Source organism: Manis pentadactyla, chromosome 9, assembly GCF_030020395.1.
Source record: "Manis pentadactyla isolate mManPen7 chromosome 9, mManPen7.hap1, whole genome shotgun sequence".
NCBI classification, from domain to species: Eukaryota; Metazoa; Chordata; class Mammalia; order Pholidota; family Manidae; genus Manis; species Manis pentadactyla.
Genome location: NC_080027.1, coordinates 60785686 through 60804399, shown reverse-complemented (window position 1 = coordinate 60804399; position 18714 = coordinate 60785686).

Here is an 18714-nt window from a genome sequence, read left to right as displayed (position 1 = left end):
ATATGCTAGTCGTTCCCAGCATGCTATGTATTTCATATTCTTCTCTTATTGACAGATTTGAGAAGAACAGGACATTACCATCAGAGGTCATAAAACAAAGCCATTCCTTGAAAACTGTTAACTAAGCTTCCTGTTACCTTTCCCTTTCCATGTTTGAACAAACTCAATCCCTTCAGCTTTTCCATAGGAATCTTATTTGCATTTTTTTTCTGTGCAAACATTTCAATTTCTTTGCAACTAATTACATAGTAAGGATTTACCATCACCAACACCCATCTGCCCATACTGATTTATTTTGCTAACTGCCATACATTTCACTTTTGGGATTCCATGAATGCAGCCACCAAGGAAAGCGAGCCATCCCCTGAACAGATTTAAAACTGTCTTCTCTTTGCTGACTTTGAGACCTAAGGAGGAAGCTTGGATCCATGGTGCCAGGATTCATCTGTCAAAAAAGCAATGACAAAAACATGTGATTGGCAGCAAAGTCCAAAAAGGAGGTCTGCAAATTCTCTTACAATAATAGTTGTGGTCCTACTATTACCTGTGAAGTATTCTAATCCTATTATTAATAATGATGCTGTTTAATAAGGCAGGCACCAGACTGAGCTTAGACACTTACTATCTTATTAGCTTGCCATCATATTTAATGGAATGAACCTTGTAGTAGAGGTCAGGAGATTTAATTTAATCTTGATTCTGTCTTGATTGATGACTTGAACAAATGAATTCCATAAATATTATTAAGCACCTACATTATGTTGAGCAATATGTGTGGTACTAAAAATAAAAAAAGAAATGTCTTCTTCCTTCAAAGTATTCATGATGTAGTGGGTCAAATCAATTAATCTTATTGCCAAGATTGGTAAAATGAGGATTTGACATTAGATAAAATGATTTCCAGGGTCACTTTGAATTTTATGTTACCAGTGTTCAAGTTGCACAGTCTTGAATATTGCTTACCATTTAGTTCCTCTCTTCCCTTATTTATAAAGGAGCATAGAAATGCAGTTATACTGACCAACAATCTTGCAACTAATAAGCTATGTAACCTTATACACTTTTCTAACATATCCAACTTCAGGTCCCTCATGAGCAAAGTCAGAATATTAACATCCACTTCTCAAAGATAAAAGGGCCAAAGGAAATAATTTAGGCAAACCCTGGCACAGAGGAAGTACTCAGTAAATTCTAGCTATTATTGTGTTGATAAATAGATTTTCTTAGAAGGAATAATTTATGTAAATTACCTAGCAGAGTGTTGAGTGCATTGAGAGCTCACATCTATAGGAGCTAATGTTATTGGATTATTATTGTTCTTATTATTTTAAACCATACTCATTATCTCATTTACATTTATTAAATTCATTACAAACTAATAAGGTGAATTTTTAGTACATATTAATACTGACTAGTGTTCTAGATTATATAGCTTCCCCTAAAAAAAAACTAAAATAGAAGAAGAAATAAGGAAATTGTTGAGTTCAGAAAGAATATGACACCCCAACAATTATTAAAACACCAAGTCAGCTTAGCTAATCAACCTTAGTCCCTGGAGGACAAGAGTTCTGTGTGTAGTCACAGGTAGTAAAGGCATGTGAGAGTTATTTCCAGGAGATAGGAGTTCAGAAGTAAGAGACAAGAACACTTGTGTGGGCCAAGCTGCTGCTGGTGTTGGGGACACAGTTTGCAAGAACAGTCTCTGCTTCCATGAAAGTGAAAGTATAACAAAGGAGAAATTTAATAGCCAAATTATTGCCCTGAAAGTACTATACCTGGTATCCAGGAGAAGATATGTTTCAAAGAATAACAGGGCTTTGGCCAACAGGTGAAGGATTTTTCTCATGTGGAAGTGATGACTACGAACAAAATTCTGGGAAATAAATACTTGAAAGGAGGTGCTGAGTTGGGCACTCCAATGCGAGAGAAACTTGCAGTAGGCAGGAACATGTGTATCCCAGCAACAAGAAATCATGACTAGAGCAAGAAAGCCAAGGTCAGAGGAATGTGGAAGAAACTGAGAAAGTACAGGTCTGGAGGAACCCAGAGTACAACATTTCGTGCCTCTCATTAAATATTCTTTCTTTATCATAAAAGCAACAAGAAACCACCAAAGGCTTAACTTGCTGGGGATACAATCAGATTTATATTTTGCAAAGTCCAAAATGGCTGTGATAGGAAGAACAAATTGGCATGTACAATGCTATAGTTCAAGGGAATAGCTCCAACTATTCCTATATTTGACCTGGTAAGGGATAGGACTATAATATATAGATGATGACATTACCCATGTCAAAATTCTTCTCCCATTGTTAAGGCAACTAAGGACCCTGATAATATAAAGAAAATGAAGATCATTATAACTCACCAAATCTTTTATTAACTTAATGTCTGGCAGGATATCCTCAAGTTTGTTTCAGAGAATTCCCCAAAGCTACAATATCTTTACCAGTAACTCTGTGCTATCATCACCATCACTCATTCATTCATTTGTTCTGCAAATATATATATGGAATCTATTATATGCATAAATAATGTTCCAGGAGATAGGAGTTCAGAAGTAAGAGACAAGAATCTCTTCCTTCAGGGAGCTTACTTAGAGTAAGGAGACAATAAACAAAGAAAATAAGGTAAATTTCAGATTCCAAATCAGTTAAATAATTGTTGGTACTATGAAGAAAAATGGGAGTGCCAAAAAAGAAACATGCTGTAAGAGAAAACATCACTGCAAAGATAATCTTTAACAAAGACCTGGGAAGGTTGCCTTCGGGAGTGGGGAGTGTATTTAATGAGAAGAAACAGCATGTGGGAAGATTGGGGTTGAGAAGATTTTATGGGAACATCAAAGAGGTCAGGGCGAGTGGAGCACAGTGAATGAGACATAGAATACAAAAAATGAGGTCAGAGAGGTGATGAGGTGAGGGGACCAGATTGTGCAGGATTGTAACTCTGGGGGGAAAATCCCAGGGCAAAATACCTTTGAAACCAAAATCAGTCAAAGGGAGAAATAAATTTAAGAAACCTGTTTATTTCTTAGAAGCAGTCATCCCATCTCTCTCTTGACCAGGCTGCAGCACAAGAGAGAGAACTCCACACAACCTCTCTGGTCCAGATAAACCCTTACACGCCCTTGTAATTATCTATTAATATGTAGATGGATAAGCTTCTCTATCCCTTGGGAACACCTATTGATATGCAGATGCACTAAAGTCAGGTGAGAGATTCTGGAAATATTGCAGTTTTACCCACAGCCCACCCATCCAGAAATCTGGCCTCACAATCTGCATGTTCCCCATCTTCCACAATAGCCCCTATGTGAGAAAACTGGAGCATTATAACCAGATTAATTACATAAAATCATGATAATCCTCAAGCCAGAGGCTTCAGCCAGGTTCAAAATCCTATGCAGATTAAGTCCATAGTTCGCCCATTCCACAGGCAGCCAGTAGCTGAACAGGTAGAGTTCAGAGCAATCATCACACAGCAGCTGCAGCCAGGGGATGCATCCAGGCCACAAGGACTGTGGAAGAAAATAACCTTATACATGTTTTAATGACACCAGCGTCAGCAAATCTTGTCCATCAGTTAGGAATATGCAAGAGAGTGGTCCTGTGATAGGACAGTGACAGGAATGGGATCTTGTCCTGGTCTAGTATACCAGACTTTAACCCCTCTTCCTTTGGAGGTTACCAATGGGTCTGTATGTAGGGCTATAGGAGACACATGCACTGGCCACAGTGATAAGACAAAACTCCCAGGTAAGATGCTCTTACCTCCCGGCCTTTTCGATCACACTACTGTCATCTTTGGGGGCCACTCAGCTGTTACTCCAGGAATACACAGGAGGCCTTGTCCCCCAAGGTGCCAGAAGGAACACCATCGTTGGTCCATGTGTCAAAAGGTCCAAGGCCACTTAGTCTCTGGGTTGCTGTGGGACTCACACAGTGCACTTCTGACAGGGCTCTGCTGTCCTCTTCAAAGGTCAAAGGCAGACCCCACCAAGAGGATACAGCATACATTATCCTCTGCCTGAGGCAGGCTATGCTGCTAATCAATGCACCTGGACCAATGCAAAAGACAAATGGTCTACAAGGCGCTGCCAAGGCCTTAGCCACAGCTGTCTTCAGTCACGTGGACACCAGCTCATAGGGCCTTGATGGGTCTGTCTCACTCAAGACCTCTATGGCCTTGACTGTCCATTTTATAACAGCGGAGATAAATGCACACACGTTTCGTGCCAGCCCCACCTGATGCCCTTTTGTACCAAATGGCATAAAGGCTCCAGAATTTATGCCAAGTGCAGAACAAACACTCTCCAGTAGCCTACAAGACCCAACACTTCTTGCAAAAATGCCACATTTATCTGTAAGGTAATCAGACATGAGCATAACATCACATACAGTACCAGATGCCCTATTCCCAAGGGGTTTACGGTCCCATACATTCATGGGGACCAATGAATATAATTTTACGTGTGGCCTCTGGTCCTCACCACATCCCCCAAGGTGGGGGCCTTGACACCTCCCTCAGTCAAACTGCAATGCCTAATCATCGTCCTGTAGGGCTGAGGTTCCAGGTGAAGCCTGAGTACTGTCCCCCAGAAAGTCTTGCAGGGACACAGGCAGGACATAGGGCTTTGCCTCTGGCGTCCATGTCCTGGACCTCAGCGGCTGGAACTGCTGCTCTGGCTTTAATTGGTGCCACAGTTCTAATAAGATCCTATTGAGCTGCCCATCAAGTTTTTCTTTCATTATCCCGGCCTTTATCAAATCAACCCATATCTGGGTCCTTGAGACCCTCACGGGGCCTTTTGCACCTCTCCTTTGAGTTGTAGCCCATACTTCCTTCCATGCTCTTATTGTTTCAACCTCCCCCAGATATGCTAAAGTACGAGTAGCCTTATTTATGGGTTGTCCTATGTGGGGGCAACAATAGTCACTAGGGACCCAAAGGGAGGTGGGGGAGCTGTATGGAGCACCTGATTTCTCATTCCTATGGTGAACGACTCTTCATCAGGGCCCTGGGGGTCCATATTATAGATGATACTTTTCATGCCCAATTCCCGCAACACCTGCTGGAGCTCTGCATACGTTTTCCAGCTAGTGGTAAGTATGGTGAATCACCCTGGTTAGGCCACACTGCCCTGATGGCTGCTGTCAGCCAATCCAGAAGCACCTGATTCCCTGAGGTATGATGGGACCTTGCAACCGCTGCTGGAGAGAAGGGTGAGTCATCAGAGAAGCTAGTCTACTCATTTCAGAACTCTATATAACAATGTTTTCCACCTCCATATCCCAGAGATGCAAAAGCCATGTCAGCAGAGGTTCCAATGGCTTCTGCCGATACCACTCGCTTATGTCCAGCAGCTCATCCTGGGTATAGGGGCGGAGCATGGAGTGCTCCACACCCCGGGGAAGGGGTGGGTCCTCCCCCTCAGGAGCCCACGGTTGTTGTGATTTTACTTTCTTAATTACAGCAAGGTGGGTCTTTAATACAGGAGAGGCTGGTGCCTCAGGCAGTAACCTCAGCAAGAGATAAGCCCTTGGCCCCATGCCCGCCTCATCCTCTCCCGACACTCCCTTCACCATCTCTGCACCTGAAGGCACTGCTCTTCCTTCCCCTCTGCCACAATCTCCTGTTGCCTCCCTCCTCGCTGCTGCTAAGGAATTTTCCAGGATCACGACCCATCCTCTCAATAACTATCTCTCTTCCTTAAGGGCATCCCATAGGTCATCACCCAGCTCCTCCAAGCGATGCTGAAGTGTGTCTCTCTCCTGCCAAAGTTTCTCTCCTCTATAATCCTCTCTACCTCAGTAACCCTCTCTGTCTCCTCGATAATCCTCTCTCTCCTCTCTCTCCACTTTCCACTATCTGGACGAAAAGAGATCATACAGTGCCAGCTGCTACATGGCCACTTAGGGCCCCTAAGCAGTCTTCTATCCAACGGAGGGCTAATTCTACAGCTTCTGGTGTCTCCACTCTTCCCCAATTCTGGGGAAGGCCCCACCCCTCTGGAAGGTGCTTTACCCTAGACCAATTCCCCACATATAGGGGATTCCTGGGTGAAGCTACACCCTCTACTGCTGCAGCCACTGGGGCATCCCTGTCATTCCTAGAGGCAACCCACCCACAGGCCACACCCATTTAGACAGATTTCAGATTCATAGGTCCTGCTGACTACCACCAGATGTAACTCTAGGGGGAAATCCTGGGGCAAAATATCTCTGAAACTGAAATCAGTCAAAGGGAGAAATAAAGTTTAAGAAACCCATTTATTTCTTACAAGCAGTCATCCAGTCTCTTTCTTAACCAGGCTGCAGCAGAAGAGCACTCCACCCAATCTCTCCAGTCCAGATAAACTGTCACATGAACTTGTAATTACCTATTGATATGTAGATGGGCTAAATCTCTCTACCCATTGGAAACACCTATTTATATACAGATGAACTAAAGCCAGGTGAGAGATCCTGGAAATATTACAATTTTATCCACAAGGATTTTGGAAAGCATTCCTGGGGCTTTAGATTTTATAACATATGCAAAACTGTGGGAGATTTTTGAGTAGAGGGGTAATGCCAAGATAAGAATTTAATATTATAATGATTACTCTGGCTGCTGGAGAGAGGAGAAATGGAACTAAGCAAAGAGTGGAAGACGGGCAATTAGAAGGTTATTGACATAATCCAGGTAAGAGAAAATGTTTGAATCAGAATGGAAGCAATGGAAGGGACAAGAAAGTCAGATTTTGGTTATATTTTTTAGGCATAACCGAAAGGATTTGATTTGGGAAGTAGGGTACATATGGGAAGTGAGATTTTAAAAAGTGACTACAAGATCCTTGATTTGGGCAACTAGAAAAATGTTTCCATATAGGAATGGGGAAGATGATAGAAGAACAGGTTGAAGAGGGAAGAGATGGCATTTGATTTTGGACTTTAAGTCTGTTTTGCCTATTGTATATCTAACTGGTGATTTTGAATTGGCAATCAGACATGAGTCTGGAGTTCAAAGAAGCCCATCTTGAAAGTAAGAACTCAGGAACTAGTTTGTAACTGCTTGAGATCACCAACGGGTGAGTGTAAACATACAAGAGGTCCAAAGTCTGAGCACTAAGGCATTCAGTATGTTGTCATTAGGGGGTTGAGAAAGAATAAGCTAAGAAGACTAAGGACTGATTTCCCATGTTATAGGAAGGTAATAGGTGAATGTTTTGCCTTGAGTCCAAATGAAGAACTTGTATTGAGAAGGAAGAAGTGATCAGTGGGTTAAAAATGATAGGTTAAGAAAGATGAGCTCAGTGAACTGACCAACCACATCCTGCAGTGAACAGTGGGAGGAAAGGCTTTTGAAATTTGTCCCTCAGAGGATCTGTTTCTTTCTGGAGTTTTGTGACTCCAGCCATTCTAGAATTCCCAGTACCCCTCACAAGAGTAAATATGCCCTCCTGTGTATGCTCCTACTCCAACCAACAATAAAAACTCTGGGGGAGGGCATTTGCATTATTTGCCTTTCTTTTATCTACACACTAATCAAAATGGACTATAAATATGCATAAGCAAGAATGCCTGCAGACCCAGTGACATATAAGATTCTCTTTTTTTAAATTTAGAATACAGAAGATGGTCATTATGATAAAAAAAAAAAAAGGAAAAAAATCTATTGGGTTTTAGAGAAGGAATGGCTGGTACACAGTTCTAATACCAAAATAGAGCAGATGGAAGCAGTAATATAAATCTTGTACTGTTCAAGTTCAAGGTCCAAGAAGTGTATTTTAACTATGTTTGAATATAAACTTTTCTAGAAAAGTTTAACAAAAAAGTGACCTTTAACAAAATGGACTTAAAAAAAAGATATCTGCTTCTTTGCTTTGAAATGAGATATCTTAGGTAAATGGAAGGTGCCAAGAATTCCACCTGATGACAAACTTAGAGAAACTGCATTTGCAGTGACGCCTGTTCTCATTTCTCCTTTTAGATTTGGGTGACTTTTTAAATATTTTTGGAATTAGGCTGCTTGATCCATGTCTCTGACAAGCCGTGTTCTAACTGAGACTTTGAGCATTATTTCTTAACAAACAGGCACCCTAGCCCCTCATAAGTAGAAGTGGGATAAAACAGTACCTCTCTCACTAGGATTTTATAATATGCAGTATGTAAAGTAATGCTTGGTTTAAGTGGCTTGTTGGAAGAGGATCCCAGAAATACACTGGGGGTTTAATGAGGTAATGTTGGAAAGGTGATGGTAGACAGGATGAACAAAATTACTGATTCTAAAGTTGTCCCTAAGTTCTACCTTGGCACTTAGTCCAATTTACCTTCCTTCAGTCCTGGCTAATGAGCCTCTAGATGTCATCTTTACCCACTTCATGGTCAGGGAGAAATATTTTGTGAGGGTTGCCTCAAAGACTATTATTTGTTTTGATAATATGTAGGAATGGGAATTTTAAAAATCAGAGTTCTGAATGAGTTCAAAGGTGAGCTTCATTCTCCATATCTGCCCTTCAGGATAATAGAGAGGTGTCTGTCTTCCATGGAAGTCCTTCCCTCCCAGTCTACTACTACTCTATCCTCCAAAACAGATCCCCTTTACTCTACTGGCAGAGCTCAGCAGATGAGGGCCTCATAAATAACATTTCAAATCTTGTTACACATCAGACAAAAATGGACTCTAAGAAGTTGGTCAGTTAGACAGAAAAGCCTTTGAGGAAATGAGTCTGAGTCAGAGGAATTTACATTTATTTTTCCTAAATTTCCAGAACTTTGTGGCCTCAGGCAAGATATTGAACTTTTAAGATTCAGTTTCCCCAACTGAGAAACTAAGATAATTATGCCTACGTATTAAGATTACTATAAGATTTAATTTAGATAATATGCTTAAATGCTTAGTATACAGACTGGCACAAAGTAAGCACTCAATAAATATTCTATTCAACCTCTTTTGTGCAGGCTTGAATTTGAATGATGAGCTTGTGATTATCTCAGTCACTAGACTGAAAGCATCTGGAAAGTGAAGACCATCTCTTAATTATCTATGCATCTCCATTAGTTCACAGTGCAGTGTTAGCTCAACATAAATTATACATGCTTTTTAAATAAAATCAAAGATTTGCTATTGGATATCACCATATATAGTAAATATACAACTAAAATAATTTTACTTTATTCTCAGATTATAGTTGGGTACAGATTAATCAATTCTAAATTAGGATTGTCACTTTCAAAAAAAAAAGTCATCTTTGACCTAATTCAAGATTGCATTGGGCCTGACTTACTGCACACCAGGACAGGCCAGGAGCTGGCAATACTCAATAAAATATGGACAGTAAATGAAAAGGCTCATTGGCTAAGTATAGCGTCTAAGGGTTATAGCAACCCTAATTTCCATAACAATCAAAAACAAGGAAGCTGAGATGACATGGGGTTTAAACAGTGGGCAGATCTAAGTAACCTGGTGTAAGAGTTACTTGAAAGGTCGTAGGGAACAGCTTATTCTCATGTGCCATGAATTCTCATCTATAAGATTATAGTTTAAGGGTATCACTGCGGCCCATGGGTAGTAGAGGAAGATCAAGGCCTTGCATTTTGGGGGAAGCAAGGCCTTTTTTCTATTTTCTCTTAGCTCTGGCTACAGAGGACTTAGCTTAAAGGACCTACCTTCCTTTTCTGAGTAACCTTGGCATTATTAGCATCCTGGAGTAACTTCAGGAAATAGAAGAATCTCAGATAATTTTTCCCGAGCCACATAATATTAAATAAAATATGAGATTCAAATAAGATACTGGAAGAGAACCTCAGAGGAGAGTCTAAGGACATATACAATACAATTATCTCGATTAGGGCTGCTATGAATTTCAGAAAAGAAAAAATAGAAGTCCAAGCAGTGCAGGGACATGGATTCTCAAAATTAGTCTAACGCAAATATGATTATGAATCCACAGAATAAACTGCTATAACCAGCAGAGACTAACTCAGCTGACTCAATTTATTGTTAAAACCATGGATTCTGCTGAAGGAAAAACAGGGCTGCAGAAGGTGAGTGGACACCAACAGGGCTTGGAATGAATGCACTATATGAAAATCCATTATCTCAGAGTAAGTGAATGTCTTTCCTCAAAGCAATTCAACAATCTTGTAATTGGATGAATATTCTTTATTTTAAGGCATTGGTATCTGCATATAAACCTATAGTATCCTGCTAACATTTTTAAAGTATCATTAAGTGTATCCTCAGGAAATTATTATACAGATATAATGAGAACATAACAGTTTTCTATTCATCTAGCCTTTTGATTAGTACAAATTCATTGAGTATATTAACTCCATAAATCCATGGCATACTCTCAAATAAAGGAACGAAGGTTTTTATCACCTTTCCACACCCAGAGTCATAGAGAGGTCAAATGTATCACTCAAGGTCATTTAATAGGACAGCTCTGTTGAATTTTTTGACAAAGGTTACAAAAGATGGCATTACCATTATTTACCAGGATTTCTTTTTTATTTCTCCCAAGATGACTATTTGGGAGGGTGATTTCTTTCTTTATGTTTTTATTATTCCAATAATCATGGCATGGCTATTACTTCACAGATATTCCTTAAAGGTCCTAATAAGTATATGTGTGTATGGTGAAAGAGAGAAATTTGTGTTATAAAAGTGGAACAGAAAATATTATCTCTTTGTAACACATCTAAGCTATTTTCATGAGGGTCTCATAAGATACTTTTAATAATGAGAAAATAAGAACATTAAGCCAGATGGGTACTTAATCTGCAAAGATAAGGTAACTAGCTTATTTGTAGCAGTGTTAGTGTCCATTGGATAAGCTTCTTGTCAAGGTTGAAAATGCTGTTCATTTTTAAGTTTCACATTCCCCAAATGTAAAGGAATAAATAACTTCAAAGTGGGGCTATAAGAGGATTTTGTATCTGAAATGACTTCAGGTCTAGCCAGATTGAGAGTGCATAATCAAATGTAATTTTTAATATATAATTTTAAATTATAAAATCTGTTAAAATCTGGAAAGGTTAAATTCAGAACAATTCAGGAGAAAAGTGAAAAGTTCTTAGGTCAGAGACTCATCAAGTAATACAAGACAACACTTAGGAATATCTCAAGCATTGTCTATGGTATTAAGTTTACCTCCTTTCTTACCTTGCTATAAATTCTTTGGGATCTGAGGTCTTTCTTCTGTTTTCCCATAGTTCTGGTTGCAAAGGATTTAGCTGAAAGGACCTATCCTCCTTTACTGAATTAACTTGTCTCTATCAACATCCTTGGGTAACTTCAAAAATATAGAAGAATCTCAGGAGACTTTAGGAGTCACATGGTTCAGTATAAAATGAAAATCTGACTGCGAATCCATCCCACATTTTTTCAATGATGTATAAGCAGTAATGTTTTATTGATTTACCAAATTCTCAGCTGATTCTGACCCCATCCACAGAAAAAGCAGATGGAATTTCAGGTATATTTATTAGGGCATTTATATTATTACCATCACATTACCAACACATTCTATCTTCACAACAATCATCACATTAGATCTGATACTCAGTGGAGTAAAAGCTCATTGAAGAGGGATCCTTAGTGATGCATGGCTCAGAGTCCAGCACAGATGAAGAACATCTTTTAGGCAGGTTTTTGCTGTCTACACAAAGTTGTATCCAGGCAATCCAGGCATCAAGCACCACAGAAAAGAGCCCTCACTTTCAAGGGACTTATGAGGAATAACATATAGAATTTTTAGAAATACAAAGACTGTAATACATCATCACATTCCTAAAATACATAATTCTCATCTGCATTCAGAAGGCACTGTCTGCAACTTGATTTTAACTTAGGGATAGATACAACTTCTACATGAACTTCTACAGAATGACCAGTAGCTGTGAGGAACATTGTATAGAGAAGGATCCTGTGGCCTCCTCTTGGATGTGGCATTACTAGGAAAGATCTCTGTGAGGCTTGCCATTGGCATGGTTAGCAGGTGTGGTAAGAGAAGGAACTGAAAGAGTGACTCTTCCTGTAAGACTATCTCTTCTTTAAACCTTGAGACTGGCCAGATGACTAATATTCCTGATTCTTTGAACATGGTTGGTGCCATATAATTCTCTACTATCTGTCTCAAAGGAGTAGCTTCACAAATCTCTTAATACTTTCACCGATCTAGGTCAGAGAAATTTCCTTAGTAACCCAGAGATCTTTCCACAGGAATCTCTACACACAATTTTTGTTTCTAGCCCAAGGAACACAGCTCAAAACCTTACTCACAGGGACACAATGAACCACCGGATGATGAGCTCTGATTGGGTAGTGTCTTCTATACTTTCTCATGAGTTACTGCCTCTTATTTCATCCCCTGATGGACACCAGAAATGGCTTGAAGCTGACCTGAAGAGATCTAAAAAATAGTCAACTTTGCTATTCAAGCATTGGCCTATCAACATAAACCTTTCCTGCACTGGAAATGGGTGTGGCATAGTACATGTGCCTAATGTTAAAAATAGGCAGGTAGATGATATAGACAGATAGGTGATAGGTAATAGATAGATAGATCAAAGAACTAGTTAACAAGGAATTAGAGTAGATGGCAGCATAGAAGCAAAGAATAGGGAAAGAAAACTGATATGGAATACCTGTCATGTTCAAAATAAAAAGCCTGCTGGACGCTTTATATGTTGTGTTCAGTACAGCAATGCTGTGAAGTCAGAGGTTAAGAGTGTGGTCACTGGAGCCATAGTTCCTCCATACTTCCTAGTGCTATGACTTTGAGCACACTAATTAACCTCACTGAGTCTCAGTTTCCTCCCCTGGAAAATGTAGATAATGATGTTATCTACTTCTCAGGGTTATTAAGTTCGTAGAACAATGCCTGGCTCCTAACAAGCACTCTATCAATATTGATTACTGACCTTTATTATACTCAACCTAGCCAGTGATCACACAGAAAATAGTGATGAGTCCTGGTCTACACTAAATCTGAATCCTGAGCGAAATCTATAGTGATCCAAGGATATTTTTCAAAATTTAAGAATTTACATGATTTTGCCATATGTTATTCACTGACCATCCATTCAGCAAATACTAGTAAACACCTACTGTGTGCTAGGCACTTGGAGTACAAAAGGAGATCAATACCTGTCCTTTTGGAGGTAATATTCTAACTGAGGTCTGGTGAAGGCATGCAGTAAATAATAATCATAATAACAAATAAATATATAAAGTACATATTATATTGGAAAAGGGATCATTGCTACAGAAAAAAAAATGTAGAGCCAGGCAATGGAACCCAGAGGAGGAGGTAAGGTACAGGTAGAAATTTCAATAGTGTGGCTGAGATAAATTTTTAAAAGATGACACTTTTTTCATTTACACTTCTACATGGCAAAGAGCAAATGCCCAACTGGAGATTGTTAAGTTTAGCTAAACATTGAAGAAGTGAGGATATCTGTCTGCCTGTTGGAGTAGTTTAGAATTAAACAAACCTAAATTTGAATATTTATTCCAAAACTTAACTAGTATGCGGCCTTGGGCAAGTCTTTGAACCTAATTTTCTCATCTGTAAAGGGAGATAATAATATTTACAATGCTGTGGTGCTAAGATTAAAGAAAATAATTTAAGTAAAGTGATGTTTCTCAGTGCCTATTAAGTGCCCTCTAACTGGCTACAGTTAATGATAGCCATGACCATGTGTAGGTATCCCTACATGGCCCTGATGGAGTATTGCCTCCAGGGACCCAGGGTACAATATTTAAAGCCCCAGTGTCTTGTGAGAATATTATTTTCCTTTGCACATAGATGGAAAGGAATGATGTAGTTTTAGCTTCTGGGCAAAGATCAGAGATTGGAAGCTGGGTTAATTCTCCTGCAAGATGAGCATATTGTAACTACCAATACAAACCCAAAAGCCTACAGTTAGCATAAACTCGAGACTGGAAGTCTTAATGATCACTTCTTATAAGCCATTCCTTGTCCTTTCCACACATTTTTGCATCCCTGATTTTGTTTTAAAGCAAAATCCCACTCTGTTGGAGACTTGTTTATCATGGACACCATCTTCCACTAACCTGAGAGAAATGAATGTGTCCTCAATTTTCCTTTTAAAAAGGTGCAACATAATTTCTATAGAGAAAAACAGAATAAATGGATTTTGTCTATGTGAAATCTGAAATAGTTGCCCTGTGTGTTCACTGTGTAGGGAGACTGGGCACAAATGGATTTTCTATTACAAATCCTATAATGAAAATATCAAGTCCCTCATTCGCCTGGGGATGTAAAACACAGCTAATAAATGGAATCAGATTGGTTTATGTACTCTACTCAGGGCTGTAGGTCTTTAAATGACCTTGCATTTATATTCTTTATAGTAGTTAGCTACTAAATAAAATTGAGTATTTGTTGTAAGGTGGAATGTGCGGAACCTACTCCCCTGTCAAGATTCTTTTAGGATTCAGATTTTAATTAGGTTTCTTTAAAAGTCTCCATTTTACCAGAGATATTTGAATCAAAGTAACTTTCTCTTTTCATTTATTTGTAATAGTTCCTCAGAGCTTCTTCACTGTAAGACACAATTATTGTAGAATGGTTAAAAATAACTGGCATGCATCTGATAAATAACAACTCTGGAAATCAGGCAGGATGTCCCCACCATAATTGATGTGTTAAGTTTCTCAATACAAGAGAGATGTTTTATATTGTATATTGTCATGTATAATTAATGGTTATGTATTACAGGAGGGTAGGTGGCTTGGGGTGGAGGCAAGACATTACATTTGTTAAGCAGCCACTATGTCTCAGGCATTAGGCTGGGCACTTTATATATGCAACTCATTCAATCTTGTGAAGTAAGTTATTATTAGCTTAATGGTATTTGCAAGATTACATGTCAAATTACAGAGGTTAACCATTCAAAGAACTGGAAATTAGTTATCCTGGGTTTTAAACTGGTTTGACCAGCTCCAAAAAAACTCTCCTCCTTGCACTGCCCTGGAATAAGTTCAGTATTCTTAAATTTAAGTATGTATTTTTATTTTTTAATCAAAATATTGGAACAATTGCAATGGAGTCCACTTTTTCTTAGTTTGTGAAAGACATGAATTTAGCTGTAATGTCTTCAAGAGTTAAGGGCAGTACACATGTGCACACATACACATGAGCTTGTTTTAGGAACCCAGTGGCACCAGCTTGCCACTCATGCAATGCCTAGTCACACCATTTTCTTGGTTTTAAATTAATACCAATTATATGCCACACCACTAATGTAATATACCTTTTAAAAACATTTTTTACCTCCTTTTTTATTGTGATAACATACACTAACATACATATAACAATCATTTTTTACCTCCTTTTTTATTGTGATAACACACACTAACATACACATACGTAACATATGCATAAAATTTATGATTTTAACCACCTGAAGCATACAATTATGTCAGTGACATTAAATAAACACACAGTATTGTGCAAACAACCCACCATCTAGTTTCAGAGACTCTTCATTGCCCCAGAAGGGAACCCTGTACTCATTAAGCTGTCACTCTCCATTTGCACCTTTCTTCAACCCCTAGGAACCACTAATCTATTCTTTATGTCTATGGATTTGCCTATACTGAATGCTTCATATAAATGAAATCATAGAATATGTGACCTTTTGAGACTGGCTTTTTATACTTAGTACAATATTTTTAAGGTTCAGCACTCACCAGTACTTCATTCCTTTTTGTTGGTGAATAATATTCTATCATATGGCTATACCATTTATGTTTATCCATTCATCAACTGATAGACATTTAAGGGAGGCTGAAACAGAAACTATGCATTAAAATGTATATATCAACAGAAAGATGCATTCACATCTTCAAAAGGTGAAATACAGCAAAATGTGCATTTTAAAATTGAAGAAGTGGGATCATTTACTGACAGTCTATTTAAGCTGTGTCCTTCTGGGTGTTATTTTACATGGTTGAATCAGAGGCTTGATTTAGTGCTGTTCTAATAAATTTTCATTTGTTGCCTAAACAGTAATGTCTTTGTTTTCATGTAAAAAAATCATTAGGGAAAAAAAGCTACCAAATAAACCAAATTCTAGGAAAGCTTTATATATCTATTCCAGATGCCAACAATATGCTGAATTAGTTTAATTTCCTGCTATGAAATATAAAATATGGAAAATCAAAATGTGTATCCTATTGTACATGAGTGTTCAAAAACAGCAATATTCATAACAGCTCCAAACTGAAAACTTCAACAGGTGAATGGATAGAAAAGTCATGGTATATCCATACAATATACAACTTAGCAATAAAAAGAATCAGGCTATTGAGACATGCAACTGCATGGATGGATCTCAAAGTAATCATATTGAAAGAAGTCTGATAAAAATATGTATATATTATTTCATTTTGATAAAACTCTTGAAAATGCAAACTAATCTAGAAAATGCAAACAAAAAGCATGTCAGTGTTTGGTTGGTATGGTGAATGGGGAAGCAGGATGCTAGAATTACAAAGAAGAAAACTTTTGGAAATGATGAATATGTTTATTCTCTTGATTGTGGTAATAGTTTAATAGGAGTATACCTTTGTCAAAATTTAGAAAATTGTGCATTTTAAATATGTACAGTTTATTCTATATCAATTAGCCTCCAAAAAAGCTGTTTTAAAAGTATATGAGTAATTAAAAACCAAGTACATAAATAAATAAATGCAGGTTGCAAATTCATAGTTCTGAATGACCTCTTGTTCAGAGAACATGTAAAGCAAATTACTAAACCTAGCAAAAACGAAAAAGGGTGCCATGTCTAGCAATTAGTTTTTTTTCTGATGGTTCAATGAATTAATATTTTTTATTAAAGTATTATTGATATATACTTTTATGAAGGTTTCACATGAAAAACAATGTGGTTACTACATTCACCCAGATTATCGAGTCCCCCCCCATACCTCATGTGGTCACTGTCCATCAGTGTAGTAAGATGCCACAGAGTCCCTATTTGCCTTCTCTGTGCTATACTGTTTTCCCCATGATCCCCTCAACACCATGTGTGCCAATCATAATACCCCTCAATCCCCTTCTCCCTTCCTCCCCACCTGCCCTCCCCCATCCCTCCCCTTTGGTAACCGCTAGTCCCTTCTTGGAGTCTGTGAGTTTGCTGCTGTTTTGTTCCTTCAGTTTTAGCAGTTAGTATTTTAATACTAAGTACCAGGACCTATCCTATTGGCTACGATGAAGGAAACAATTTCAGGTATACACAATCTGCTGATAGAGTCATCTGGTAATGAGTAGGAGCCTATGTTTAGGTTCTCAATGTTTAATCTTATCAAAAATGTACGTGCACTCCATTTCTCCATGAGGATATATAAAAAAAAATGATAGTTACAAATGGCTTGATCTTACCAACAAAGACAAGTTAAAGCTAGCAAGCATATCCAGACTGAAATCGTCCTATTGTTATGCTACTCTTGAGCAGATAAACATACATACACATCTGGCTAATTCTGGATGAGTGTTGATAGTCTGTTAAAGCCAATTTTTTGTTGACAGGCAGAGTAGGTTGGAAATGCATAATCCATTTTATGTACATGAAGACAGAAAAGTGCTCAACAAAACAAATTAACATTGAACATGGGCTTAAAATTTTCTGGTTTTACCCATTCTAAACAATGAAGACTTTCCTTCAGTGTTTCTTCAACTTGAGTATTTTTAACTCATGTTGCCTTTGACACCTTAATTCTCTTTTAGGATCAGCATGAATTTCACATCCCCTAATCGGTCCTTTCAATCTCCTTCAGTACTCTCCTGAACACACACACACACAGACCATCACTTCAGTGGGAATATTCACTTTTTGCATCAAGTCTTGCTGAAAACCCATTGCTTATTGGGTGGAAACATGGAAACATTGATGCCACAATACCTGTTAGTCCAATTCCATTTACCGTTCCCCAGGCAGTAGTAGCTCAGGGAGTTACCACTTAATCACTTTGTGCCTAACAATATGTGAGTTTTGCAAGCCTGTGGGGGAATTCCATTACATATCAGAGGTCAGGATACTGAATGTGCCCACATGTATCTTACACGGAATAATTTTCTCTCAGTGCTGGGTCCTAATATTCTAATCGTGTTTCAATAATAGAGAGTGTGCTTCATCCTATGGCATGTTCCACACGAAATTTAAAAAACCCACATCAGGCAAAAGACATAATAAACAGAAAATATTATCTGGTACTTCTAAAGTCTTTGCCTTTTGATTTCCTTTTGCTTTGGTAATTGGGAGGTGGAACAGATGGTGACATTCTCATTGAATATGGTGTGCCTATTATAATAGCCCGTACTGCCAAGCAATTCTTCACCAGCAAAGGATGCATCAGAGGGACTGTGGCTTTCAAAAACTGATGATGAGCTCTGCAGGATGGACAGTTATTCAGGGGGTAGAGTGGGCAGTTTATGGCCCTTACATGCAGCTGTTTTGTGAAACTCATGACACCTGTTGCAGTCCACAGAGGAGGAAAATGGAAACATTAAAGTGGGTAGCTGGATTTAACTGATCATTAGCACCACAACTCCAGCTTAGAAAATCTATTTCCCAGTGAGGTAACATCTTCCAAAACAGCCCTCTATTTCTGGTCCTACCTAAGGATGAAGAAAACCAACTCCAGACTATGAGTAAATCTATTCTGAAAAAGGCCATGAAGAATGAGATCAACCAT